Below are 27,111 nucleotides of genomic sequence, written 5' to 3'. Positions count from 1 at the left end.
ATAAGGTATTAAAACAAAGCATCACAAGTGTGCTCTGGAATGAAAATTCCCTTCTTTTTACACATACCAGAATACATGTGTTTTGGTAGCACTGAACAGAAGTGGAAGAAGAAGAATCTGGATGTACCGAGAGTAACGAATACACAGATCAGGCCAAAATTCAGAAAGAATATTGAAAACTAATCCTGCATGTACACAACCTAATTGTAATGGGCTTTCTTGCAATAACTTCAACAGGAGAATAAGTTAGCTCTACTCTGGTTTTAAGAAAAGTTGAAAAGTAATCCATTGAATGCTACCCAATAAAGCAGCTAAAATGAAATGGAATGGTTAAGCATAAATGCAATAAAAATCTAAGTATTAGCAGTACACTTGAGTCTATTTACGGAGCAAGTAATAATCTCAATGACCACTTCATTCTTATATTCTTTAGTAAAGACTAAGTTATATTCTCAATTAGCTTGAGAAAAGTATGAAATAAATCTGTTTCAGTTGTTTTGGATTCATAAAGAATCAGAAGTCAGGCTCATCTAGAGAACTGCTGTGTTACCACATCCATCTGCGAACGGAAACGGGCTCAGGCAAAGCCCTTGCTTCCAGTACTTTAGGGTACAGGGTGGCATTTGTGCTCTATAATTAGAATTGCTATAATTAGTCACAGCCCATCCTTGATTTTGCTACAAGGTGTCAGAAGCAGAGGGATGAGAATAAAACAAAAAAAGCTGTATCTCTGTATCCCATACCCCCACTAACAAAGAGCCTTCATCCACATACACCATCCCCAGAACTTTAGTATGGATCAGATAAGAAGTTGTTCCAGAGTTTCATCTCTTAACAAATGACTGCTCACAAATGACATCCTAAATCTCTTTCCTCATTTTCATAAAGCTGTTACAAGGCACCTTTCGGTAGCACAGCACTTGTAGAGCTGAATCCCACAACCTGATTTGCACTCGAGTCTCATCTTTATGTTTAGACCTCTGCAAATGCTTTTAGACAACGAGCATGCCCAACATAGATGACTCATTTCTTATAAAACCACAAAGATGTGAATACTCTTCGGAGCATCAAGAAGACAGCAGCTGATAAGCAAATGACTTGCAAGATACAGAGATCAAATGAATGACAAAAGAATAGGAATTACCTTGCCTTTTGTTGGTTTTTATTCCTGCTTGGCCTCCAACAAAACTATTTTTGATGATGTTATTAAAAATCACAGATTCTTGTAGAAAATGGGCTCAGAATGTCTCAAGGCAGCTATTCTGGCTCTGTAGCCAAGGCCAAATTAGCTTGTTGCAAAATGGTTGCTTCTACAATCAATAAAAGAGACGGTGGGGCTGATGCAACAAACAGCAGTTCTGGAAAATCTCCCAAACAATTCATGTTTAATTTAAGAATTTGGACAGTGAGTTTGACATTTGATTAAATCTGAATTTCCAAATTAAACAATGTAAGGAGCATTAAATTGATAACACTACTATATCTTGCCGGTGACATAATAACTCCCAGCGCCTCTCCGGGTGTTGTTAGGCACCAGCAGTTGAACAGAAGCCCTGATAAAGCTCAGAGTCAACTCTCTCCAGACTGATTAAAGGCAGGTGCTTTCTGCATCTTGTTTTCAGATTCTGCACAAAACTAGCGTGCAGCACAGCTGAGACTCCTTTCACCACTGTTCTGCAGCTCAATCTCTTTCTAAATCAGCTCACTGATCACTCCAGAAGCAAAGGTGTTCACCTTCAGTTTTGCTTCCTGACATGCTACTCCAGCTGAATTTTACATTTATCTCATGAGTAACTATTTGAAAAATGTATGCCAGTGCTCACCCATTCCCTACAAGAGTAATGCCTAGCAGCAGATGTCCAGCATATCAGATGATGGGGTCCTCAAGCCAGAGCTGGGGAAGCCAACGGACAGGTGGTCCTGCTGCTCTGTGCTGCCAAGTCTGCCCCATTAATGCAACAGGGATGAAGGCCATCAGTGCAACAATCAGAACTTAATTTCCAAAAAGCCTCTGTGTTCTAAATACCTCTCACCAGATGGTTACTACTTATCCTTCTGATGGTGTCTGGGCATGTTCCCTCCAAAAATGCAATGAACCTCTTCTGATGTGATGACAAAGGCCAACTCTGTTCCTTCCTCAATCCACAGGCACATAATCCACCTATAAAAAAATGCAGAGGTCCAAAAAGAATTGCTCAGCAAATCATTTTTCCATGCTTGACCAGGAAAAACTCTACTGGAAGCAAGACTGACATTTTGCTTTTGCTCTCAGGCAAAAGAGATCTTTCCGGTGCAAGAAAATCAACATTGCTGTCTTCTTCATCTGTCCTCGGCAGCTGCCAAATTACATCTCGCCGAACTGTTCACTACAACAAAGAGATTCAATGGAGAATGCTAACCAAGGTGGGGCTTTACACAGTCCTACCGCTGCTTCTGCAAGTGTGTTGTCCAACTGGTACCTAAAGTACAGGTTAGGAATAGATAAGGCATATCTTCAGAAGCACAAAGGGAACTTATGAGTTTAACCGTGCTTTTGTAACGCTGCGGGACTCCCTGCTTGAGTCCCTATCTCTGTGTGGAAAAATAACTGGGCAAGGGCTTAAGTTAAAAACCAGCACTTGAGTTTGTTTCCTTTCTGAGGGACTTTCCTGAAAATATCAATTCTGGATTTTCAGGAATAGCAATGGCTAGCATAGGAATGAAGATAAGCAATCCAGGAATGTTAGCACTGAATGTAGGTCACATACACAACTTCTGTCACTAGGCACTCAAACATTTGATTGTGTCTGGTCCTACTTATCCACGCATGGACTGAGGGTTTTTGCATGGCTGCAGATATCCACGTTGGGTTTGCATCCAGGTAAAAGGTAAAATATTGCCCTAAGATACCTTGGGAACTTGCCATGACTAGACTAAACTCAGGTGTTAGAAAGATATTCCAAGCACAAGAAGGTGCGCTGGGTCAAAATAGAAACAACTCTTGTTTTCAGCTGTTTTGCTAAGATATCTGTAAATTACGAAGAGAGTAAAAAGAGAAGTTATTCATTTCTGTATCTTTGTTACTTTTTGCACATTACCTACTCAGGTGTTTCTCATCTACAAGAACAATGCTATTTGTTCCCACCTTACCAAAGGTACGCTTAAACTTCACTTAGGAAACACAGGTGATTGTCTTTTGATCAGTGTATTAAGACTCAAGAAATTCAAGCTCACTCCAAACTCTGATAGAAATTGTTTTTAACATTTGGCAAAATGCTTTATTTCTCCACACTTCTGAAAATAGTGTTACTGTTCTGTTATCCCATGTGAATACTGATACCCCATCTGAAAAAGAGAGATACCATTTTCTTTTTGCTACATATTGTCTTGCCTGTTTATCCTGCAGTCTGCAGGACTGGGACTTCTCCCCACTATGGGTTTATGTAGTGTCTGAGATACAATGGGGCTCTGAGATACCTTAGAATCTTCAGATGCTATTGGAATACTAATATTAGTTCAGCAGTTACCACTAAACAAATCTAAATTAGTGGGGAAAGGTTATCTGTGGCACATCCAAATCCTGCCACCTTCCTACTGATGAAACTCTTCCTGCTACTAAGATACTAGTATTTAGCCATAAATAAGGCAGACATTATTTTAACATTCAAGCCTGTAATGCCTTCTCAGAAACAGATGCAGAGCTGAGTCCTGCAATACACCTTTAAGATTAAAGAGGCCTAAAACCCTATATGAACAACAAATTCAGGTTTTCCATTATTCAAATCAGAGAACTCCATACGAAGACAACTGCAAAAGAGAGACCTTAATTTATCCAACATTAAGATTCAAATTGTTTGGAGTTTTATGACTGCTGATTTCACTCCATTCTACAAGATAACATGGCCTATGATTTAGTTGGCCAGTTACTTAGTCCTGATGAGAAAGTGGTGAGAATGCCATGCCTCATACATGAAGCAGTGGTTATGGTAAGGGATCAAGTGTGTAAGTGAGTCAGAGTATTATATCAACCATTTGCAAAGCTGACAGTTTTAATGGGCTTGGAATGATGAATATATTGGCATTCTATTATTTGTCACAAGCTAAATAGAAAGACCTATTAAGGTTATATAATTTATTTTTCCAGCGTTAAAAAAATTGAGATCCATATTCATATTCTTCTCAGCTCCTGGTGGCCATCATCATTCTCTGGGGGCCCAGCATATTGAGACAAGGTCACTAATGTCTGAATAAAAAGTCCCAAGGATGACTGGTAAACACAGAAATGGAGATTTGGCAAGGATGGAAAAAGCACATTTCAGTTTTGATGTCATTTCTCTCAGTCCTACCCCACATGTATTTCTGCTGCCCCAAAGGCCTCATGCAGGCCCACTGTACAGAGCCATGCTGTGGGAAACGCACACTTACCAGCACGTGGCTGAAAAAACAGGTGACAGGAAAATGAACAGAAAGAACATAAGAGCATATGTGTCCATGCACAAGCAGCCATATGCTTTATCATATTCCTTTGAGCAATATATTCATCCAATGTGCTAATATTCTCTGTGGCAAAATTGATCTTTTGCTCCAGCCCCTCCAAAATCTTTTATTCTCGTTTCTGTGCCCATCCAATTCATCTCCTTATCAGAGATAAGGACATTTCCATTTTTTTTATTGTACATTGGTCTGGCTGAGCATTTCAGGCTCCATTAGGAGTTCACTGCTCACACAGTTTCAGGGGAGATGACACAACAGGCTCCCAGTGCACAGCAAGACAAGGCCTCTTTCTTCAAGCCACAGACTGAGTAGTGGCAGCGGCATTCCCACTGCACAGCATAGGGTTTATGTTATCCTTTGTTCCTTTCTTTTCCTGTTGCCTTCTGACAATGACAGGTTATCTCGTATGTGATGCCTGAATGGGAAAGCATACTTTCTAAATGCAACAGGAAGGATCTGCAAGGGCAAGCAGTTTTGCTGCTTTATCACCAAATGGAAATATACCATGCATTGGGGATGCACAACTGAAACTTAGATGGTATCACTGCTTGCTCCTTCCTGCAGGGCATGACATTTAGGACCTTCGATGGAAGAGAAGATATCACTGGGGATGATTATGTACAGGAGATATTTCAAGAAAAACTGCTAAAACAGGAAAGGTAGTGGAGGAGCACAAAGGAGACACCGAGCCCTCTAGACAAATTTACAAGCAATGTCAAGTGAAATGAGGCTTTTAACCAGGCACCTTTGGCTTGCTCAATGCATAGAGAGAGATGGCATTAAAATTCCACACATGCTAGGCTGGGGGCACAATTGGCCAGCTGCCTTTCCAGCTGCCAGCACATGCCCTCATTCACTGGGCAGGACAAGTCTCTTGAGCCTAACAAAGAATGCTTCTGCAAGTGTGTTCAAGGTTCCTTGTCCTTGCTCCAATAGTTGGCTCTGCTGCACTGCCATTCAGGAAAGAGCATTGAGCTACATGGGTTCAAATGAACTTAGGCTGTGGTTTCTTCTTAAGTGAAACCAAGTCTGGATTCAAGTCCACTGTATTCAACAGAAGAGTTCAGTAGGCCTTGGAGCAGGTTCTTAATCACAAAACATATATTGAGGCTCAAAAGAATATATGCCAAGTATTACACTTATGGGATTTCCACACTATCAAACTATTAAGGTGGAGTGGTGTCTAGGGAGGTGGCATTGGAAAATTCCTCCTTGGTAGGGCTTTTAAACATTTGTGCTGCTGCTGTGCAGGGTATGAATCTTATTATGCTAGACAGTATTTCTGCATATAAATGAAATTAGAAAGAAACCACTGAGAGGAATCAATGAGCTAAATCGAAGGGTTTTTTCCTTCTTAATCACAGTCCAATTGGATATTTTCTGGAAGTTGTTCCTGCTTTACTCACTATTATCCTCAAGTGCCTGAAATTTCCTTTGATGGAAGATGCTGCAACCTACTCCATTGACAAGCCCTGGAAAAATGCATCTGACAACCAAACCCTAGAAAGACGCATCAATAACATCTTCTTTCAGTGCAAAAGGAATCAATGCAGCAAGGTATGAGCTTTTACTCAGCAGCTACTTTCTGACACTTTGATGGCTACTTGCAAGGTGATTTAGCTTGCAGGCACACCAGAGAGGGCTCCAGTCTTGTCAGGTCTTGTAAACATAGCAGGATTGGAACTGGTCAGTATGTAGATGGAAAGCTAGATTTAGCAGGAGATGATTCTGGGAATTCAATAGATGGCAGTCTTACCTCAGAGTCAGTACTAAGCTGACAGACCAGTGTGATACTGAGGGCACTTTGCTGCTGGAAGTGCTGCATATCTTACAGGAGGTGCAAAAGGAAGGCGCCAGGCTGAGGAAGTCCTACAGTGCTGTTTGGAAGATCAGGAGCAACCGTTCATTTTTCACTGAGAAATGGCATATTGCCAGTTTCAAAGGCATACTCTTAAGAAACCACAGCATGCTCTTTAAACTCCGTATCTCCCACTCTAGAGACTAAAAAAAAAATCAGTAACCTGAGTAAAGTGTGTAAGACAAGAATCTTACTGCACCAGACACTGTATAATACACTATATACAGTGACAGATGGGCACCTGATCTAGTGGAAGGAGGATGGAACTAGATGAGCTTTAAAGTCCTTTCACCATTCTGTGATACTATGATTCTATGTCACAAGACTGACAGAGAAGAGTGGATTTCTAATTTCTAGTATTGAATAGTTCATATATCATATAGCTAAGAGAGTTAAGATGTGACTCTGACCATGTAATCAGAAGGGAGAGAGGCAGAAGAATTTCACTTGCATCCCTGTAAGATTAATCCTATTCTCCAGACTATGAAAAAGTATGTACTCTTTAACAGGTGGGAGATAAAAAGCTTTGTCTTCTGCTATATCATGCACAGTTCAGACAGCTAGCAGAGCTGAACCAGTGTTAGCCAGGAGCTGTTTGGACCAGGAGCAATATTCTATATCCCAACCCTTAATGCAAGAAGAAGAGTTATACTGAGGATCTTGTCTCTTCACCTGTGCTATCTTCACTGACCCAACACAGGATGTTAAATCAAGGGTTCAAGGTATCTGCCTGCCATTGCAGGCAATACACTAATTTCAGTCATCTAGTCCTGAACATGAGCTGTTGTCCCACCGAAGCTACTAAAACCAAGTGGGGTTTTTACTGTTTAAAATATTTTATGCAAAAAACAAACACACACAACTTTTTTTTTTAAAAGAGTGAGCTCCACACATGAAGCTGTCATTGAGCCAAATGATCAAAATGCAGTGCTGAAGTACCTCATGGGCAATAACCATCACTAGGGCAACAAAAGTGCAAAGACGATGTCACACGTAGGTCTATGAAATGCAGTAAGTTCATTCACATTTCTACACTGAACACAGAATATACCCCTTTCTTTCTGGATCTATTGAGCAATGTCAGCATCCTCTCACACCACTTTTCTCCCCTTCTGATGCAAGAAGAAATCAGGTGTTGATGTATGTAGTGAACACATTCATAAATATTCCTGTGAACAATTAAGATGCATCTAGAGCATTTGGGAAAAGTGTGTATGAGTATGTGACATTTACTTATTCTGCACATATACTTGTATGTTTATATATATGCACAGCATTTTACTTTCTAAAAATTGTATGCTTAATTAGATTTGTGTTTTTCTGAACACAGAAAGGTAATATTCCACACTGCTCTTTATGCACAAATTATTTTGCCTCATTTGCAGAAAACAAGGTGACTTTAAATAGTAAAAGAGAAAAGGAAACCAAGCAACAAGCAATGATCAGTGGAAACAATCTGAAAAGAGGTAAACAAATATATTTAAGAACAATCCTATCAAGAAAAGCAAATTGCTATGTCAATCCTTTGAAAAATTGCATTATGCATTCCATCACAGGCTTGATTTGGTGTACAAAGCAATCAACTACTCTTTAGTACCTGGTAAAAAGACTGTACCCAGTGGAGAAAAGGTCTTAAGAAAGAATTTTGTAAAGTTGTCTCCTGCTATTTTGTTATCAAGTTATGACATTCTCAGTAAATCAGTGGCACAAAATTCAGAAAACCTGGAAAAAATGCAAAATACTACTAAAATAATATGAAAAATACTACCTAACAGTGCTGTTCAATAAACTGTGTATAACTGGCACGAGGGAACAGTCAAAATATACAGAAGACAGCATTCTTGTTCACTTGTGTAGCTATGTGCCAATTGCGTGTGCATACCCCTAGGTAAGGACACAGCAGCACTGACATTTAAAATATGCTTCAGTGAGCACTAGGAACTTGCGAGTTCCAGCTTTGACTCTGGTAGTGATTCTGTGTTGCTTTTGACAAGCCACTTTATGGCTTTGCTGTAGTTTAACTGGCTGTACGTGGAGATAATACTACTTACCTATCTTAGAGGAAGCTTAGGATTCCTAACTACATAATGGAACTTAAGTGTTGCCATCAAAAACCCTTTAACTGAAAAAAACCAACACGACATTTCATGGAGTTTCAACCATTTGTATCGATTCATTTCTTACAAAGACAGAAAATGTTTAACCATTAGAGGGAGAAAAGAGGCAGAAAGTAACACATGCTTCTCAATCATTCCTTTTCAATATAGTGTACTGATATAACTACTACAGTGTAGAGTGCATGAGAGGGCCACTGCTGATAATACTAACAACGTTCTGAGACTTGAAATATCTATGGCTGCACATACAATCCAGTATGCTTCCTATTCAGAGTAAGAAACTAGGTAGAGGGCTTTTTGTTCTCTCATAAAACAGAAAGCTTCTGTCCTGTGCCAATTCAGATTTCCCACTTGTGAATGAGCTACTGTTCACTCTCTCCTGCTTTCAGCTAGGAATAAGGATTCAGCGATATTCCTCTCCTGTTTTCGCTATAAACCAAACTTGGTGACCTAGCTGCCTTCAACAAGAAACTTGACTGAACAAAAAGCGGTTTCTCATCCATTTCACATAACAAAGCACAAATGAAAGCTCTGGAATTTTGTTCCTCCATATTGCTTGTCACAATGCAGCTTTTCAGCAGCACTTCATTTGTCCTCTACCCATTTCTGCACAGTGACTTCATCATCAGCCAGCCCTGGAAGGGCAGGAACTCATGGCTACTAAAACGAAGGAATGAGAAGTCAACATCTGAATGCACAGATCTGCTCTGCACAGGTCAAGGCTTTTCACAGGCATGAAGGCTCCTGACAACCAAACATAAAATTGTGCTGTCTTGTTGTAACAAATAATATAAATTGGCAGATATATTCCATAACCATGAGTGGCAACTCAAAGCAATTGTTCATTCTTGAAATTAACACCAGCAAGTTTGTTTGGAAACAGTACTTGGATTTTCAGTGGAAATTAGCTGGAAAGAATCTTGGTGGGTTTCCATGCACAGAAGTATATCTCAAAGCATCTTCATAGCTCATGTTTCTGTGTACAGTCTTATTTCTAGCCAAAACTGGGAATTATTTCTAAAGGAAATACCTTGAGAACACTTGCCCCATACAGATTTTTGTTGGGGTCATCCTGACTTCTTAATACAAATGCAAACCAACTACTGTGGTACCTCAGTCAAGTCTGACTCCATTCTCACCCTTTATTTTTATTTAACTCCATTATATGTATCAAGCTGTTTCCATAGTCCTAATATTAAGAAACATCTTCATACTGACTGACTATAAGAGATGCTCAGTGCAACATCACAGTTTCCAATCCCTTCTGCAGTTTACATATTTGGGGAAAATCCATCTTAAAAGCCTGTGAAAAAGGCTCACAAACTGATTAAAGGATAAATCTGCCAGCCACATTCAAATATGTGGTCAATACACTGTTAACCACAAATCTGTAACTGTTTTGCTGATGAAACACTGCTTAAACTCTAGTTTGTTCAGATTGCTACTTTCAGATTCTTAGAGACCTGAGCAACAAAATGAGGAAAAGAAATTCAGCTGTTTTCAGAAGAGCAGTGCTGGCTCACAGTCAAATCTGTGTAATTGATTTTCAAATTCCTCTGCTGATTTTCCAAGCGATTAAAGGAAACTTAAAGGGGAGATCCCATGCCAGTTTCCTTCAGCACAACTACTCATGGAAAGTATTTTGACTGGGCTCAGTAGTACTTGGAGTTTAAGAGACTGATTCATCCTTTTGCCTACAAGTGGGTGCTCACGCAACTCCTGCTGATGACCAGCCAAAGCTCTAGGCCAATGCCAAATAACCCCGCTGAAAAGCTAATCTACTTACAGGGGCCGCAGAATCTCCATCTGTAGAGGGCTACAAGACTCAGCAGGGCAAAGCCACAGTTATCCTGACCCAGTGCTGGTAGTAATCCCCACTGAGCTCAAGGCTGAACAAGACCTCTTCTGACCACAGCTTATATGATTCCATGCCTTTGCATTTAGCAGGTGACTAAAATACAGATGGCACTTCTTGTGAAACTGCTGTTTCTAGAGCATTACTTGCTCAGTGGAGATTCTTCAGTGAAAATGTGAAGTGGGATAATTTATTTTATGATGATATGTTGGAATTCCCTGACATCTAGCACCTTCAGAAGGACCTTATCTTGTGAAAATAGAAGTAAATTAAAATTCAAAGTTCCTTCTCTCATCATAAGCCCTTTCCCTAGCCAAAGGTAAAAGGAATGGAGCAATAGGCTAACTTACAAAAAACCTTCTGACTCTTGTTCACATACACGAAGTATGGAGCCTATAGGACAAGCCTACCCCAATATTCTAGTAACGTACCTGTTTTCTCTAAAAAGGACATTGAGAAAAGTCTGGACTCACTAGTACTCTTCATTCGATATCAAATATGAACAGAAAACAATAAAGAAGCCCCGTAACAAAATACATGTGCTAAAAAATAACAAGCATCTCAAATGCATTGAAACAATGGTAAAACAAATTATTCAGTATACTTGTATCTCCTAAAAGATCTGGACCATTAATACTTGCTAGTCTAGTCTCACAGAACCAAACACTCATTAGGGAAACAGTCTACAAATATTTATACATGTGATCACTCCAATCTCTAGACAAGAACATACATTTGTATCTAAATATCAATTTACACATGAAGCCTCCCCCAGTCACACAGACAGTTTGAGAAAGCATCAGCTTTGTCTCAGTTACCCCCATCTCTTGAAACTTGGGGTGTGATTAACAAAGACCATGTGAGCAAAAGCAACTAAGAAATAGCTAGAAAAGCTGCACTTGTAAATAGTTAGAGTATGCAAATATTATTGTTGACAATACTTACAACACTAAGTATAAATCAAGCTAACAGCAGATAGAGACTTTGATTTGTCTCTGGAGTACAATCCACTTAGAAAATCATTGCTAGAAGGTAACAGTTGTGCCAAGTAGTGTTTGATATCTAAATAATTGATTTAAAGTCTTGCTAGTTGATGGCTGACCATAAAAGCACTGTCTGCTATAACAGTACAAAAACAGAGCAGACGTGCAAGAAAGGTCTCATGAGCAATCAGATTGTTACCCTGCCAGTCAAAATCCGACGTCTAAATGCTTTTCATTTGAGGAAGCCAGAATAAAACCTTTTTGTTTTCCAGTTTATACTGGAAGCCACTTGTTCAAATAACCCACCTTGGGAGCTTTTACCTTGCTTTAATTATCTCCTGCTTATAAACGCACACATCATAGAATGAAAACCACTGGACTGTGCTTTCTCCATTTGCTTACACCCCCCCCCCCACATATTTTCCAATGGAGGTAACACTACCTTGAAAACAAATTTAAGCCTCCTGACAGTAAACTTACTTGACTTTGATCTCTGCTGTAGAACCATTTAGAATAAAAACTAGTCAAAGACAGACCATAAATTATTTCCAAGCTGAGGACTTCTCTTCCAATACTCTATCCCCAAGAACTGAGAGCACTGAATTATGGTGATAGCACTAAGAATTACGTTCTCATCTCTGCTCCTGGCTAGTAGCATTAAAGCAGATGCATTCTTCGCATTTCAAATTTGCATTCAGACTGTGGATGCCACAGGACTGCTGAGGCACTTTGCTAAGTCAGCTCAAAGAAGGAAGGTAGCTTTAGGAGGGATTTAACACCCATGGCAAGGAACACCCTAATTTTATATACACATATATGTATATATAAAGCACAGTTCAGAAGGGAACACAGGGACAAAATTTGATAGGCCTGAAAATGCATGAATACCACTGAAGAGTGAATGTAAGTCTAGTTTTAACGAAGATGAAATTGTAGCCTCAATCAGCAATGCTGTCTGAAAGATGAAGTTTTCACAAGCATGTCCAACAAACATCTTCAAAAGCATTCAAACACTTGATACAGCAACAAAAACCTTTTCCTACACGCACAAACAGTTTGGCTGTGCATGCTGAAGGCTGTGCTAACTGAAGGCACTGTGATCTGATATACTCTTTCCATTGGGAGTTTCCACTTTCATGTAGACAGGATTGCCTTTTCTCCAAACCAGCTTGTCAGCCACCTGGATACTTGTGCTCCCAGACTACGGGACATGTATACACTACCTCATCTTTTGACAGGACTGTAATGAGAAATCCCCCATTTAAAGCTTTGTTTTACCTAAGGAGTGGCATTGGCTGCAATCAGGTTAGTCACTCCTGCTCATGTACTATGTTGCTATGTAGTCATACAAGAGGCTCTCACAGCTTGCTGTTTTCACAAGCTTTCTCCTGAACTTCCATCTTCGTACGGTGTTTCATTAAAATATGATATTTGGCTTAAAGTCAAACTTGCCTCTGACTCTGCACAAAAAAAATTACCCATTATTTACTTAAGTAGAATTTCTGGGCTCTTCCATTCTTTGCTGTTCCCATCTCACCCACTGCAGATGAGAGCACTGGATTACTTTGTTGGTTTGTGGGGCTGCACTGACAGCAATCTTACATCAGTGAGGCAGTGTGCTGGCAGGTGATACTTTTAAGAGTTTATTATAAGGATCAGGAACAGACTCACGACCATCAGAAGACAACTTAAAGTTATGCAAAAGAACTTTTGATGGCAGACCTGGATGCTACTATGTAGTCATTCAACTTCACAGTTGCTCTGCAAATCTGGGATTTTGCCACAAAAAAAGCCTTTAAAATTCCCTTTAGATTTCAGAGGATCACTTATAATTTATTGAAAATGTACAGGAGGAGGAAAACTACTGAAGGGTAGAGTTCCGTAGCCCATTGCCCACCTTTACTGATTTTCTCAAGAGTACATGCTTTCCAACTTCAACTGGCATTCTAGACAATTTATTCTAATACATTGATTTTTCAGGCCACAGCTGTTGTCCTTTGGATTTCATTCACAGCTGTCCCTTTTCCTTGTAATCAGGGCAACTAAAGCTAGTTTAATATTTACTCTGTCAACTTAGTTCATGAAGTCCATGCTTGCTGGTTTTTTTTCTCCCCTCCAAAATGATTTCATTTCTACTTTGGCCACAAAGTTGAATTAAAACTTTTTGGCTGCATCTCTCATGATTGTTTACTGTACATCAAACAAAAAAGTTACCAAGCTCTACACTGAGGTGCAGCCTCACCTTGAGGTATCACGTACCATTTTGGGCACTACAGTACAAATAAGGCATTAAACTATTAGAGTGTCCAAAGGAGGGCTACAGAGATGGGAAAGAGTCTGAAGGGCGAGGTGTGTGAGGAGCAATTGAGGTCCCTCTGTTTGCTCAGCCCAGAGCAGAGGAGCTGGGGGGAGGCCTCATGACAGCTGCAGCTCCTCACAGGGAGCAGAGGGGCAGCGCTGAGCTCTCTCTCTGTGACAGCGACAGGACCTGAGGGAACGGCATGGAGCTGTGTCAGGGGAGAGGCAAGTGTGGGTTAGGGACGGGTCTGCCCCAGAGGGTGGTGAGCATGGAACAGGCTGCCCAGGGCAGAGGGCACAGCCCCAAGTGCTGGAGTTCAGGGGCAATTGGACAGCACTCTCAAATACTGGGTTTGGATTTTGCATGGTCCTGTGTGGAGCCAGGCATTGGCCTCAGTGGTCTTTGCGGGTCCCTTCCAACACAGGGTATTCTGTGATTCTGTGACAGAAGTCACATTAATTGAAAAGTCTGCTTTTCTCAAGCATTTAACAATCCTTTTGTAACTGGCTGTTATTTAGTACCACTGATATTTTTAAACAGGCAGGAAGCATCTCAGCTTCCCATGCACATAGCATGCTTACTTTCCACAGGTGTCTCTTCCCTTCTCTTTCCCTTCTTTGATCCCAAACCACAGCGCTAAATTCTAAGCTTCAGAGTAAACCCACCCCAAGTATGTGGTTGTAAGTGAGCGCTGAACCAAAGCTGTCATAAACATCACTGCACTGGGACTCCTGGACTCCAGTAAATAATTGTAATGAGTTCACTATCAGTCAAACATGCCCCCCTTGTCAGAAATAAAGCCTGCTTTTTGACTTTTAAGAATAGCTATTAACATCAATCATGATTCTAAGTCAATCGCACCAGGAGGGCTGAGGCTGTATCCTGAAAATTGTAAGTATGACATGACAGATGGTAATAGGATGCCTTTCTTATTCATGCAGCAGCAACAACAGTTACTCTACTGCTAGGGTATACAAGCAGAAACACAAGCAAGGCTTTAGGTCAACACTTCATACAGAGATGAGACAAACACAGCAGTGAAGGGCTCTTTGCTGTACAGGCTCTAATCGTGGCACTTGCACAAACATGAGACCTGCATTTCAGATAATCACATGCATATTATTAAAAAATACAATTTTACCTATATGCTCTGTATGTATATTCCCACAATAGCCTTGGAAAGGATTTATCTACCCCATACTAAAACTGTCCACATGGACAACTAGCACTAGCTGTATCAATATGAAAAGCATTGCACAAGTAACAGGGGCCCTGTTATCATGACATCCCCAGTCATTACTACCAGCAGTAGCAGATACAGAAGTATGTAGGTTGCTCCAAGAGTAATGCCTCCTATTTATTTCCACACAAACTACAGCAGACATGAAGAGCACAATAACACTATTTGAGAGAGCAAATTCTCAGCTAAAAAACACTATTTTTCAATATAGTTGTCACAATTAGCTATGCATTTTTGCCCATGATGAACGAGAGCCTGCATGCCATGCTTGCAGAAATCTGCATGGCCATCCAGAATGTGACTCGCCTTTCATGCTGCTGTCACCACTGCCAACATGCACTGCCTACTCCTTCACTGTGCTGACATCTATGGATTGATCTCCGCAAGTGTTCAGCAAGCAGAGTGAATGTCAATGAGTGCCATTTTTTCCACATGGAGGAATTTAATCCCACTTCTTTACTTCACATGCACCACTTTGTTACACTGCCCCTCTGCTGCTATCAGGCACATAGCAACAAGATGTAACAGAATATTGGTGGGAAGGTTCAACCTCTACTGCCATGCCAGCAATATCTACCTCTAGTGTCACAGGCCAACATAAAAAAATAGGAGGCAGCCCTTATATATGAGGTATGTCACAAAACATCTGTTCTGCATGTATGCATCTTACCCTACAGCCTTTACCCAGACTAACGACTGGGCTTCCCACGCTGCTTTGCACTTCATCTTTGAAGACTCCACTGGTCACTCTGCACCCAAAAGGACATACAGCCACCACACTGCTCTCCAATGCTGGCTCCCTCTTCAGCCTCCTGCACCCAAGGAGCAAGAAGCCAAACAAACATTTCTCCTTCTACCCTCAGTACTTCATCTACAAAGCATCTCTCTGTACTGAACAGGCCTCTTTGAAGGGTCAAGAGTCAGAGACTTCCCAGCTTTAGACATGAAAACCAACATGTTTTCACAAGCAGCAACAGAGATAGCTAAGCAGGATACTGGGCAATGTGTTCTTAAGGTACAAAGCCTGCAAGGTATTCAAGAGAAGAAACACATGCCTAAAATCACTCTAGCTGCATTAGGAAAACATTGAGCAGATTTCTGGCACAAGGTAATAGTATAAATTTGCTCTGTCACAGTCTACTGTATGTCTACAAAGAAAAAGAAGGGGAGGGCCAATGGCTCCTTTCAAGTGTATACAGAGCAAACGCATGATCTGTCTAGTCAAGAAATCACCTGAAGTAGAGATACAGCATCCCCATCTCTGATGCGAGCCAACAGCTGCCCCCGAGAACAGCCCAGCAGCCATGCAGCACTGTCAAGGAGAATAGCATGCATTGCTGCATTTGTCACAAGACACATCCTTGTTGTGAGGACATTCAAGTGGCACTTCCTCTTGTTCCCCATCTCAGATGCAGCCATCTGTGGAGAACAGCAAGTTAACCTTCCACCGGGATCCCATTCCTCCTCTCAACTCCTTCCCTTCTGTGAGGATTGCTGCTGGTGTGAAAGGTACTCCAAAATAATGCTTGGTTTCACTCCTGAAACCCCACTCACAGCCTTACAGCTCCAGAAGAGCTCCAAAGAGGAACAGGAAATATTTAATAGCCTTTGTCACCAAGCTACTAGCCACTGAGTTGCCTTGCAATGAGATAACTTTTTTCATTGTTTGTACTTTTGGTATTTGGGGCTTTCAGTCTGCCCATCAAGCTAGGTACTGTGGCTTGTGAAGTTCATGGCTATCTAAACAATTACTGACAGAGCAGACTCTGCATTACTCCACAGACAAAAAAAAAATCAGCCTACTCAGGCCTTCACACATAGCTCTTTTTTTAGTTCACAAAGACTTGCAGCACTGACACTGCACAGCCAAGAATTTCCCATCCACCTGTCACAGCCCTTTCCCTTGACCATGTAGATGCAGCTATGAATTCCCCTGATCTGCCCCAACACAGCTGTTCATTGAGTCACCTCTGGGGCTACCAAAAGGAGTTTCACAGGCTCCCTAGCTCTCAGTGAGGCTCCCTGCCTTGATCTTACAGATCTTGTGCAGAGCACAGCATAAGGTTATAATTCCAGGTAGGCATTGCTTTGTTGTCTGAGCTTTCTAATTAGTGTCCATTATGTGCTCTTCTCATCCTTAAAGGCTTCTTGACAATACTGTAGCTGCTTACACAGTAAATAAACAGCTCTGCAGCATCCATGTGTGCGCAATAATGCTCACTAGTGATAGGTACCAGCAAGCAAGCAGAGCTTCCCAGGATGAGAGGTGGAACACAGAGCTCATTATAGCAAGAAGAGATCAGTAAACAACTTGCTTCTGCTCAGACAAAATGGGTGAGAATACGCACAATAATTCTACTTTCCACCCATTAATCACCTTCAGCTTTCCAAGTAAGCCCACACCAAGCCTGCACAAAAGTCAGCAAGAGAGCATGCTGCATTTAGGAACTGCGAAGCCCCTGGTAAAATGACATGCAACAGAACAAATAATGTGTTTTTCCTATACACAGCCAAACCAACTGGAGAATTCACAGCAGTCAAGGATCTCGAACTACAGGCTGATCAGCCATACTTCAAAGACAACCCCACTAAGGTAACTCCATGCCTAAGTTTCTCTTTGTGTTTTTTTTTTTTAATCTTGAAAAGTTGTGTGGACAGGAAAAAAAGAAAAGATTCATCTTTTTGTCTGGAAGTTTTCTATAGTGAATAGCCCTGGTCAGAAAGGACTAGATGATATCAGAATGCAAACAGCAACTGTAGGTGCCCAGAACAATGGCCCAAGACCCTCCCCATGGAGGGCATGAAAGTTCACTATGTTTAATTTCCCTAGAAACAAGTTTTTCTTGTTATGTAAAGCATTTGAGTTAACATTTCCTTCCCTTAAAGTTCTGTCTCAGGCATTCTTGTGAGAGGGGAGCTATAAGAAATATTATAATTTGATCCAATAATTTTAACCTACTAGTGATTCTTTTTTATTTTTAAAATCTAAAAAAAGATACATGCTCAGCTTGATTTAGTGTGAAATGTTGCTTTGGATGCAGAGAAGGAAAAAAGAGTGGGAAGGGGGGTGATGCAAGCTTGATAACAGTCACTGGAAAAAAACATTTCATATGAGCAGTAAGGGTCATCAATAAAAGCTGTAGCCATCATAAAACATTCTAACACTATAAATGTGACAGCCATGCTGAGATAGGTCTGGTGGGGTTTAAACTACACAATGAAATATGACATTTCCTAGTGTTCTATGTCAGTTAACAGTGACAGGGCCATGTTCAACGTGTGCTGATTTGTTTGGTTGCAATAAAAAAACATTTTAGATCTTCATTATTTAAGTTTTACAATGGAATCATTCACAGTTGCAATAGCATTTAAAATGTGCAGCTGGGCTGTGACTCTCATTGTGGGATTTTCCATTTCCCCTTGGAAAATGCTGTGTGAGGACACTGCTGAATTACACTCTGCTATCAGCTGCTTTTCAGACAGATTCATCTTGTTGGATGCATGACAAATGAATTAACAAGTAAACAAAATAAATATTACAGAGAGATGAAGGGTAAAGGAAAAACTTCTCTATTCAAAATTTAGTGTATAGTCCAAGCAGTATTAGCTGTTTAACAGGAAGTAAATATATATTGGTATCCAAAATAAATGGACATAAATTAATTTGTCAGATTTTCTGACTCATAGCCATATAGAACCACAGCTGCAATTCAGGGAACAGCCTAGATGGTATTTATCAGGAAACTTCTGAGAATCTGAAATTCCTTAGCTGAAATAGGAAGAAGGCCAAGGATATTAAGTGTCTTTTTCCATGAGAGAAAGATGATTAAAGGCTTACCAGATACTAACCTATTCTAGATTCAGTCAGGTCTTTGAAACATTCCCCCATAATACCCTTCTACCCAAATATGGATTTGACAGGTGGACTGTTCAATGGATGAGGAGCTCATTGTGAGATCATACCCAGAGAGTGGAGGTCAATGGATCCATACCTGGATGGAGATCGGTGACGAGTGGTGTCCCTCAGGGGTCAGTACTCAGATCAACACTCTTTAATATATTCATCAATGACATCAACAGTGGGATCGAGTGCACCCTCAGCAAGTTTGTGGATGACATCATGCTGTGAGGTACACAGCTGACACACCTGATGACCAGGATGCCATTCAGAGAAATCTAGACAGGCTTGGGCATTGGCCCAGGAGAATCTCATGAGGTCCAACAAAGTCAAGTGCAAAGTCCTGCACCTAGGTCATGGCCTTTCAGTATCTAGAGGAGGATCTATAAGAAGGAAGGGACATACTCTTTAGCAGGATCTGTTGTGAAAGGACAAAGGGAAGTGGTTTAAAACTGAAAGAAGGGAGGTTTAGACTGGACATAAGGAAGAAGCTTTTATGAAAAACTTTTTTTCCAATGAAGTGCAACAAGGCTGGTGAAGGGCTTGGAGAACATGCCCTATGAGGAGAGACTAATGGAACTGGGGCTGTTTAGTCTGGGGAAGAGGAGGGGAGACCTCAATGCTCTCTTCAAATACCTGAAAGGTGATTGCAGTGAGAGCAGGATTGGTCTCTTCTCACTGGTGACAGGACAATGGGAATGGCCTCAAGTTGCATCAGGGGAGGTTCAGGTTAGATACCAGGAAAAACTTATTTACAGAAAGAGTTGTTAAGCACTAGAATAGGCTCCCCAAGGAGGTGGTTGAGTCACCATCCCTGAATGTGTTTAAAAACCGCTAGGATGTGGTGCTCAGGGACATGATTTAGCAGTGGGTTTTTAGGGTAATACGGTTAGGTTGCGGTTGGACTCAATGAGCTTGAAGATCTTTTCCAACCTGAGCAATTCTATGATAAGGATAGTGAAGCACCACAACAGGCTGCCCAGAGAGGTGGTGGAAGCCTTGTCCTTGGAGACACTCAAGGTCAGGCTGGACAAAGCTCTGAGCAATCTAATCTAGCTGGAGGTGACCCTGTTCATAGCAAGGGAGTTGGACTAGATGACCTTAAAGGTCCCTTCCAATTCAAATGACTATGATTCTATGAAATCAGCACAACATTTTCTCAGTGATAAAGACAGATGAGAGTTCTCTTCAAAGATTACTTTGACATCAAAGCAAAAACTGAAATGGGATCCAGTTCCTCTTGGGCAATCAGTTTTCAGAATCTTTGCCATACTTCGACAGACAAAGCATTAAAAGAGAAATCTTAATAGGTACAATTTGTGACTGTTAAGTTCACAGAAAGTGATTCATCCCATTCTTGGACAAAAGAGGATACATGGAGAAATAACCTTCATTGTACAGAGAATAAAAGAGGACCATTATGGAAAAGAAAGTCTCATAAAGAGACACAAGAATAGCCCAATACATATATAAATAATAGATAAAAATGAAATCTGGCAGTATTACTTTAAAAAGCTTCATTCCACTGGTAGCCTGTTTCCTAAACAGCAACTTTCTCTCTCCCTCTCCTCAATAAACTCTGGGAGGCCCTCCCACAATTGCAATCCCCTCTGTTTCCTTTCCTGAGGAAGAGAAGGCCATGTTGTGATCTGAGCAGACAGGCTAGCGTCTGCCAGGTAGGCAGTGGAGCAGCACAGCTTCGCCTGCACATCTCTTCATAGAGGAGATGAATTCACTCCTTCCCTTTGATCCAAGCCTGGAGACTTTTTTCTTCCAGTGACTTTTAGGGAAGAAAAATAAACACGGAATAAGATGAACAGCTTGTTATGCTTAAGCATGGTGGAGTCATACAAATGAATGCTTTAAATACCCCTGAGCACACTGCCTATTTCTAACACATCCTGACCAAGCCATCACATCACCATGTGAAACAACACTAGGTCATACTAAAGAGACAGGAATTAACTGATGCTTTTGGAGGAAGGATTTACTGCTCCTTAGTGTGTGGGTTTCAGGAGCCTCGTAAGTACTGGGAGTCTGACAAACTGATCCAAAGGGTTCAGGTTACATGAGCTCCTAAAACAATGACAGGTCAATTCACCTATTGAAAGTGTACCACAGAAGCACTGCACACTCTAGAAGAAAAAATATAGAATATGAGAAAGAGTATTTTCCATCAGTGGACTCTCCATTTGTTTTCCACTTCCACAGCACTACAGATGAGAAACAAGGACAGAATGAGCCCTTCGGATGCACAAGAGTTTTCCTCCCCGTGACAGAAATAACTGTGAGAAGCTATATCCAGCCCTGACATCACTACACTGCTTTGCATCACCTCTCTTCAGTACCCCAGCAAAAAGGCTGCAATATTCTCTGCTGTGGACTAAGCGGTTCATCAGGCAGCCTAGTGCCTGAGAGCCATGAAGGTAATTTAAAGCTGTGTTTGTTCACCTTCTCCCCAAACAGCTTGAGCAGAGCACATGGTTCCACTGATTGGGCCATGAGTTGGGAGTCAGAGCAAACCATGTTCTGGCAGCCCCATGCCTGTCCACTGGAATAATGCACGCGGTTTCCTCCGCTGGGCATGAGCACCTGCCTTGGCAGTCAACAAACATCCCCAGGGGATGCTAAAAGCCACCGAGAAACACTATGCAAGAAGCCTTTCCTGTTGTGTTTTAAACTCAAGTATTAAGCCTAGACAACAGAAGAAAAATATTTTAAATGACTGCTATTGGATGTTTTTAGCTTGTCTTCAAATTTCTTTATGAAAGAAGTTACTAAGATCACAATGTCTTGAATCCTAGTCTCAGGGATCACTCAGCCCTTCTCACTACTAGCAGCTCACCCTCTGGCTGTGCCTGCTCAAAGCAAGGAGGAGCAGCACATGCAAAGAGTCTGCCTTACCATTGAATATCTTATATTTTACAGTATTATTTGTGCTACTTCAACTCCGTAGAATTATCTTAGCATGAGACTGGCATAACAGTATCTAATCAGCCTTATTATCCTAAATTTTCAATTGTTTCCTGGTAAGCTGCAGTTATGTCTTAGCTGATTATCCTCTTAAACTATTGAGTACCAATTATAAAATGCAGTAACATTAACATCACAGATGCTTGAATTCAGAAAGAAGCAATCCCAGATCATTCTTCTGAGTAACAAACTGTACTACAGAGACAGGCATTTTATACTGAGGTCTGCTTTCTCCATGATTTAAAAATGAATAATCATTGGGGTGTACAAATTAGTTATATTTCTAAATAACATTTTAATTAGTTAGAAAGAACCTGTGGTATAAGTTTGCTTACAGGACTACTGCAAACAAGAATTAACATCACATTCAGACAATGGCACTGGCAAAGTGCAATGCCTTGCAGTCAACAGAAAGTGCACCCGTTAAGCATTGTCTCACAACTGATCCTTGTGGAATAAAATCCCAAGAATCTTGTTTTCTATTTGCAGAGAGGTGTGAAAAAATTGAAGCAGCACTGCTGAAGACAACTTGCCATCTGCCCCTGCTGTTTCCCAACTGAGCTCCTCAGACCCAAGTGAACTGCAGAAATTCATAAGCAAAATGCATTCCTGATGATGGGGTAACTAAAGTCAACCCAAGGCACTGCAGTGGTACTGCTGTGATCAGTGTGTCTTATTGTCCCCAGTGCCCACAGCTCACCTTAAGTTCTCACTGCCACACCAGCTCCCAACCCTCCCCACAATGCAGAAGAGGCCAACTGATCGCACCCCACATCACGCTTAGAAATCACACTTTGCAAGGAACATCCACAGGTGCTGGAAATCAGACTGAGTCTGTGGAATTACTCAAACGGCCTAGAAACCTAGGACTTCTAGTGCAGTGTGCAGAAGCAGAAGGTTCACCCCCAATACCAGCAGCTCACCATGGGCTCCTCACCCAGGAGGATGCTTAAGCCAGGCAAGCTGTTTAGTCCACTTTCAAGTTGTCTGGTTTTACATTAGGACCCAGCTGTGTCTTCCTTGCCCTGCATATTACTTTTTGACAACACTGCTCATCTTGAAGAAATGCTGCTCCCTTGCATCTTCATGGCTTCTTAGCTCTCCTTTCATGCCATCTGTTGCCTCTTCCCTTCCTCACACAATAACAGGCTTCTCTCTGGATTGCACAGAAAAAACGCATTAAGGGAGATATTCCCCTTCATGCTTTCTCCTCCATCTGAACTCCACTGTCACCAGGAGAGCTGAAATTCAGTAATGAAGGGTGAATGAATGAAAAAGAAAAGAGTATACAGAATGTACAAAGCAAGGGGAAAGAGCACGATGATGCTACGAACATCAGGTTAGTGTTAGTTTTGGAAGATCACTGTAAGTCGAATTGTTTTCAATACAGTCATTAAACAGCTTAAAAATTGAGTGAATTGCAAATAGAATTGATGACCAGTAGAAGTGAGCATCCAGAGAAAAGCTTCTATAATCACCTAACAAGTACCACCCTGGAGCTGGCCAGCCATCCCTCTACCAGTACTGTCTTTAAAGACAGCATATACAAAGAAGACACTTATTTCCCTTCCTAAGGTAATCCTTGGTAACTGAAAAGTCTTTCATATTATAATACCAGTGACATAACACAGTAAGCAGCTGGGGCTAAGGAATGAATTTCAGCTTCAATGACAGGGGAAAGAACAAAAGCTAAAAACAGTCTAAACAAATGACCCTTCCTCCCCCTATTTCTCACTCTTCTCTCTGGAACCCATTGGGAAATACTCAGCTTGATGCTGATTTACTGCCAAGCCAAAGTAACATGTAGTAAGAGTCTAAAAAAAGTCTTGTAGAATTAGATAGCAGCTCCTAGTAGGTTTCTTCCAGTCCTCCTATGGTGGCAGCATTTCTAAGCCCCACAATTGCACCAGGCTGAGATGCACATCTGTATTTCTTCACCTGTCTATGCGCCCACATGAACCTTTCCACTCAAAGTTCCCAGAGCTCACAAATAAACATCGGGATCTCTTTAATTCAGGTAAGCTGAAAAACCTTCCAGTAGACAGGCACACTGACAAATGAAGGTACTTTGTGTCACAGAGCAAGTCACTTAGCCAGCTGTGAAGTCAGGAATTCTTCCCACCTCTTCCCTCTACTCAGAGTGCTGAGCCACATTCACTTCCCTCCATCCTATTTATTTTGTCACCTCTTGCTCCGTGACTGACATGCTTTTGTCTGCACAATTCCTTAATGATGAGAACTACAACTGAGCATTTAACATCTCTTTGTAAAGCCAAGCACAGATCATTTGCACCAAAAGCCCTTTTCTTTGGGAATCCTACAGATATAATTACCTGGGCAAACAGTTTCATTTCCCAAGAACAGGAAGAAAAGAACTCAGTGGATGGACCTAATATTCAAACGGAGTAAATCCTAGATTTAACATACTTCAGTAATCACTTGTGCTACCTGGTCTAAGTAGCAATGTGAGAGCTACAGTGGCTCAAATTTTACACTTCTTCCATATGGTTGCTCTATTAAATAAGAGAATGCAAAAACTTTCCACTCAGAAGTAGCTCATGTGAAGCACCTCTACACTGGCAATTGTTTCTGGGAGAGATTATAACTGTAATCTGGGGAAAATAAACAGTAAAAATAATCTGGATAAATCCTATGCAATTAAAGGCTTAGTGCATGGGTGTCCAACCTTTTTGCTTGTCTGGGCTGCACTGAGTGAAGAGGAATTGCCTTGGGAGGCATGAAAAATGTTGACTAAATAAATATTAAAATTTTAAAAAGTTTTGTCAGTTAACTAAAAAGAGAGCAACACACACAAGACTGGTGGGATATCCGACTCTGTTTTTGTGACACTAACATGTCAGTCCAGTTCAATGGCAGTGGCCGCAATCCTTGTGAGCTCTCAAGGTGTTTGTCAGAGGTTTTTGATGGAAGTGTTACTCTTCCTGTGCTTCATCCTCAAAAAATAGTTACAAATGTCAACACAGCCAAAAAGCAATGCCATGAATAAGGCACAATTGTGAAGCAAGGGGTGTTTCTCACTGCTAAGATGGGGCTTATAAAGGTCTGATAAAGAGACCTGATCAGATTTTTCTTCTAGTTAAATGTCTGACTGCAGCTCTACTCATTCTACCCAAAAATTCAGAGAGCTGCACTACAACCTATGCCAGGCTGCATGTGGCCCTCAGGCCACAGGTTGGACACAGCTGGCTTAGTTAAAAACTGAAGTTTGGGATACTGCTGGAAAGAAGAAAAGAGTTCTGCCTGAATTACAAAGTCTTCATATGACTAGAGGGATTGCCAATTTGTCTATGTATTTATGAGTTATAGAAAGGGGAAGGACTCATACTAGAGATCATTCCTTAGTTAACCTGCCTGCCTCTCTGCATTACAATGAGTTTAGTAATTATTGTTTGGAACACTGCCACTTCCCTAACAAGGGACTGAATCCACAACTTCTGGCAGACAATCTACTCACCACCAAATTTGTCACATTTACTGCCAAGCCTTAAACACAATCACTCAAAGCACCTAAAAAGACTCTATAGAGCCATAAAGGGGGAAGCAATGTCAGTTTGAATAAGGAATTCTTGGTAACCTCAGAAGTCTTCCAGTCAAGCCAACCTTTTCCATTTACAAATAAAGCTCTGTTAGTCTTTAAATAATGTGAAGCATGTGTTTACCCATTTGGCTGGTTCTGCTCTCCTGCAGCAAGACACCAGTTGTGTTGTCACATGGTTACTGACCAAGGAGGAATGTCTCTGCCTTTTCTGACCCTTGTAAGCAATGGGTTTTGTGTTCTCTTCCAGTTGCATCACCTAGCCATGAAAGTTTATAAACTGTTTCATCATTATAAGAAATACATAGATTCATCTTGATTAATCCCCAAATCATTCTACATTGATGAACGTCTTACTGCAATGAAAAACAAACCTCCTATTGAAACTCATTTAAGAATCCAATCTGTACCTAGAGAGAAAGGAGGAAATTATGGGCAATCTCTCCTTCAAGCCACTCAAGAATGTATTGAGAAAAGCAATGGAAAATATAACAGCACGAACAACCCTGCTTCAGGGCTGCAATAAGTCATCTATGATCTTTTTCATCATCTGCTGTTGAATTACTTGAATTGAAAGACAGTATAAATGCACCATAATTGTTAATTAAAAGGACAAGACCTGAAATGACTGATATTTCATTTAATAGATCAGAATAATAAACTCAGCAGAGACCAGATCCTGATACTCCTGTTCACACTAAATAGTAAGTTGCCCAAATTCACCTAGTTTCTCAAAGGTATTACACTATCTGAGAAGACACTGCCTTAAGTAAATTGGTGTTTCAGGATCATGCCATTTCACAAGAATATCAGAAACTTGCCTACGATTTTGAAGGTAGCTTATCTTAGACTTTTCTGAAACTCTGCAGTTAACCATTACATATCAAATTATATCTTAATTGAAAAAGGAGAATGAAAATATTAATTGTTGAATTTTTCCTTCCTATGAAGACAAAGGATTCGAGAAAAAAGCTGTGGAGAGGAATAACTAACATTAGGGATGAGTTGTTAGAGTGTTCTTTTTTTCCCCTGACTTAAAGCTCAAGTAGACCATAATGTATCAGCCTTTTAAATACTCAAAGGTGACACTAGACTCAATGGCTTGTATTCTTCTAAAGACTTTTTTTAGTCTTGTAACATAACTCTTGTACTGCAGAATGACAGAAGAAATTCCATGCCTGTGTAAAGTATAATTCCCAAATGTGAGAAACATTGTATAGTACAGAAAGTAACCTAGTAATACTATAATTACTGAGAGAAGATTTACAACTAGAGAAGCTGCACCAAAAATTATAATTAAAACCACGATCACTAATAGGACAGTGCCAACACCTCTCACAATGGCTCACGAGCAAATAGGAGAGGGAAGATCTGACCCACATTTATTCAAATAGTTCCAAAAACAAGAAATCCACTTTATATTGATGATTAACGTCTGGAGCAGACCCTATTTTACAACCTTATTCACAGTTCCAGGCATCAGTGTTTTGGAGCAAGGAACTGATATTATGTCTGACAGAAGTCTTGCTTAGTTAAGTGCTCTGTAGGGTCACTACAAGATCATGAGGTTCCTAACTAACTGCTTTTTCTTGCTATCAGATCTTTGTCCCATTGATGAGGTCAGTCCTGTCCAATACACTCAAAGTAATTGCACAACTTCAACCACTAAGTTAATGGGGAAATTACTGTTAGTTTCAGGGAAGGTCCTTCATGCTTTTTCAAAACAGTTTGTTAGATAGTCTGCTTTCTGCAGTCAAGACAGAGGCCTCATTTACTTATTACAAGGAAATCTTTCAGTAAGGACCATATCATCTGCCCAGCAGAAAAAGCTCCATAAAGGGGATAAAGTGCCCCTAGGA

The 27,111-nt window shown here is 40.8% G+C and overlaps 1 protein-coding gene across 2 annotated transcripts in view; it reads right to left on the bottom strand.

The window, feature by feature from the left end:
• TMEM108 (transmembrane protein 108) overlaps nt 1-27,111 on the bottom strand; it is a 159,238-nt gene that overhangs the window by 115,258 nt on the left and 16,869 nt on the right. Inside the window, exon 3 of one of the 2 annotated variants that reach the window (XM_021387621.1) lies at nt 2,027-2,161. The exons of the other annotated variant lie outside the window; for it this stretch is intronic. The gene's annotated coding sequence lies outside the window, so the exon portion shown is untranslated. The remainder of the gene's footprint in view (nt 1-2,026; nt 2,162-27,111) is intronic. 2 annotated transcript variants of the gene reach the window in all.

Source organism: Numida meleagris, chromosome 2 (genome assembly GCF_002078875.1).
Source record: "Numida meleagris isolate 19003 breed g44 Domestic line chromosome 2, NumMel1.0, whole genome shotgun sequence".
In the NCBI taxonomy this organism is placed as follows: Eukaryota; Metazoa; Chordata; class Aves; order Galliformes; family Numididae; genus Numida; species Numida meleagris.
The sequence above is the reverse complement of the archived record's forward strand: the minus strand, read 5'-3'. Positions and strand labels throughout refer to the sequence as shown.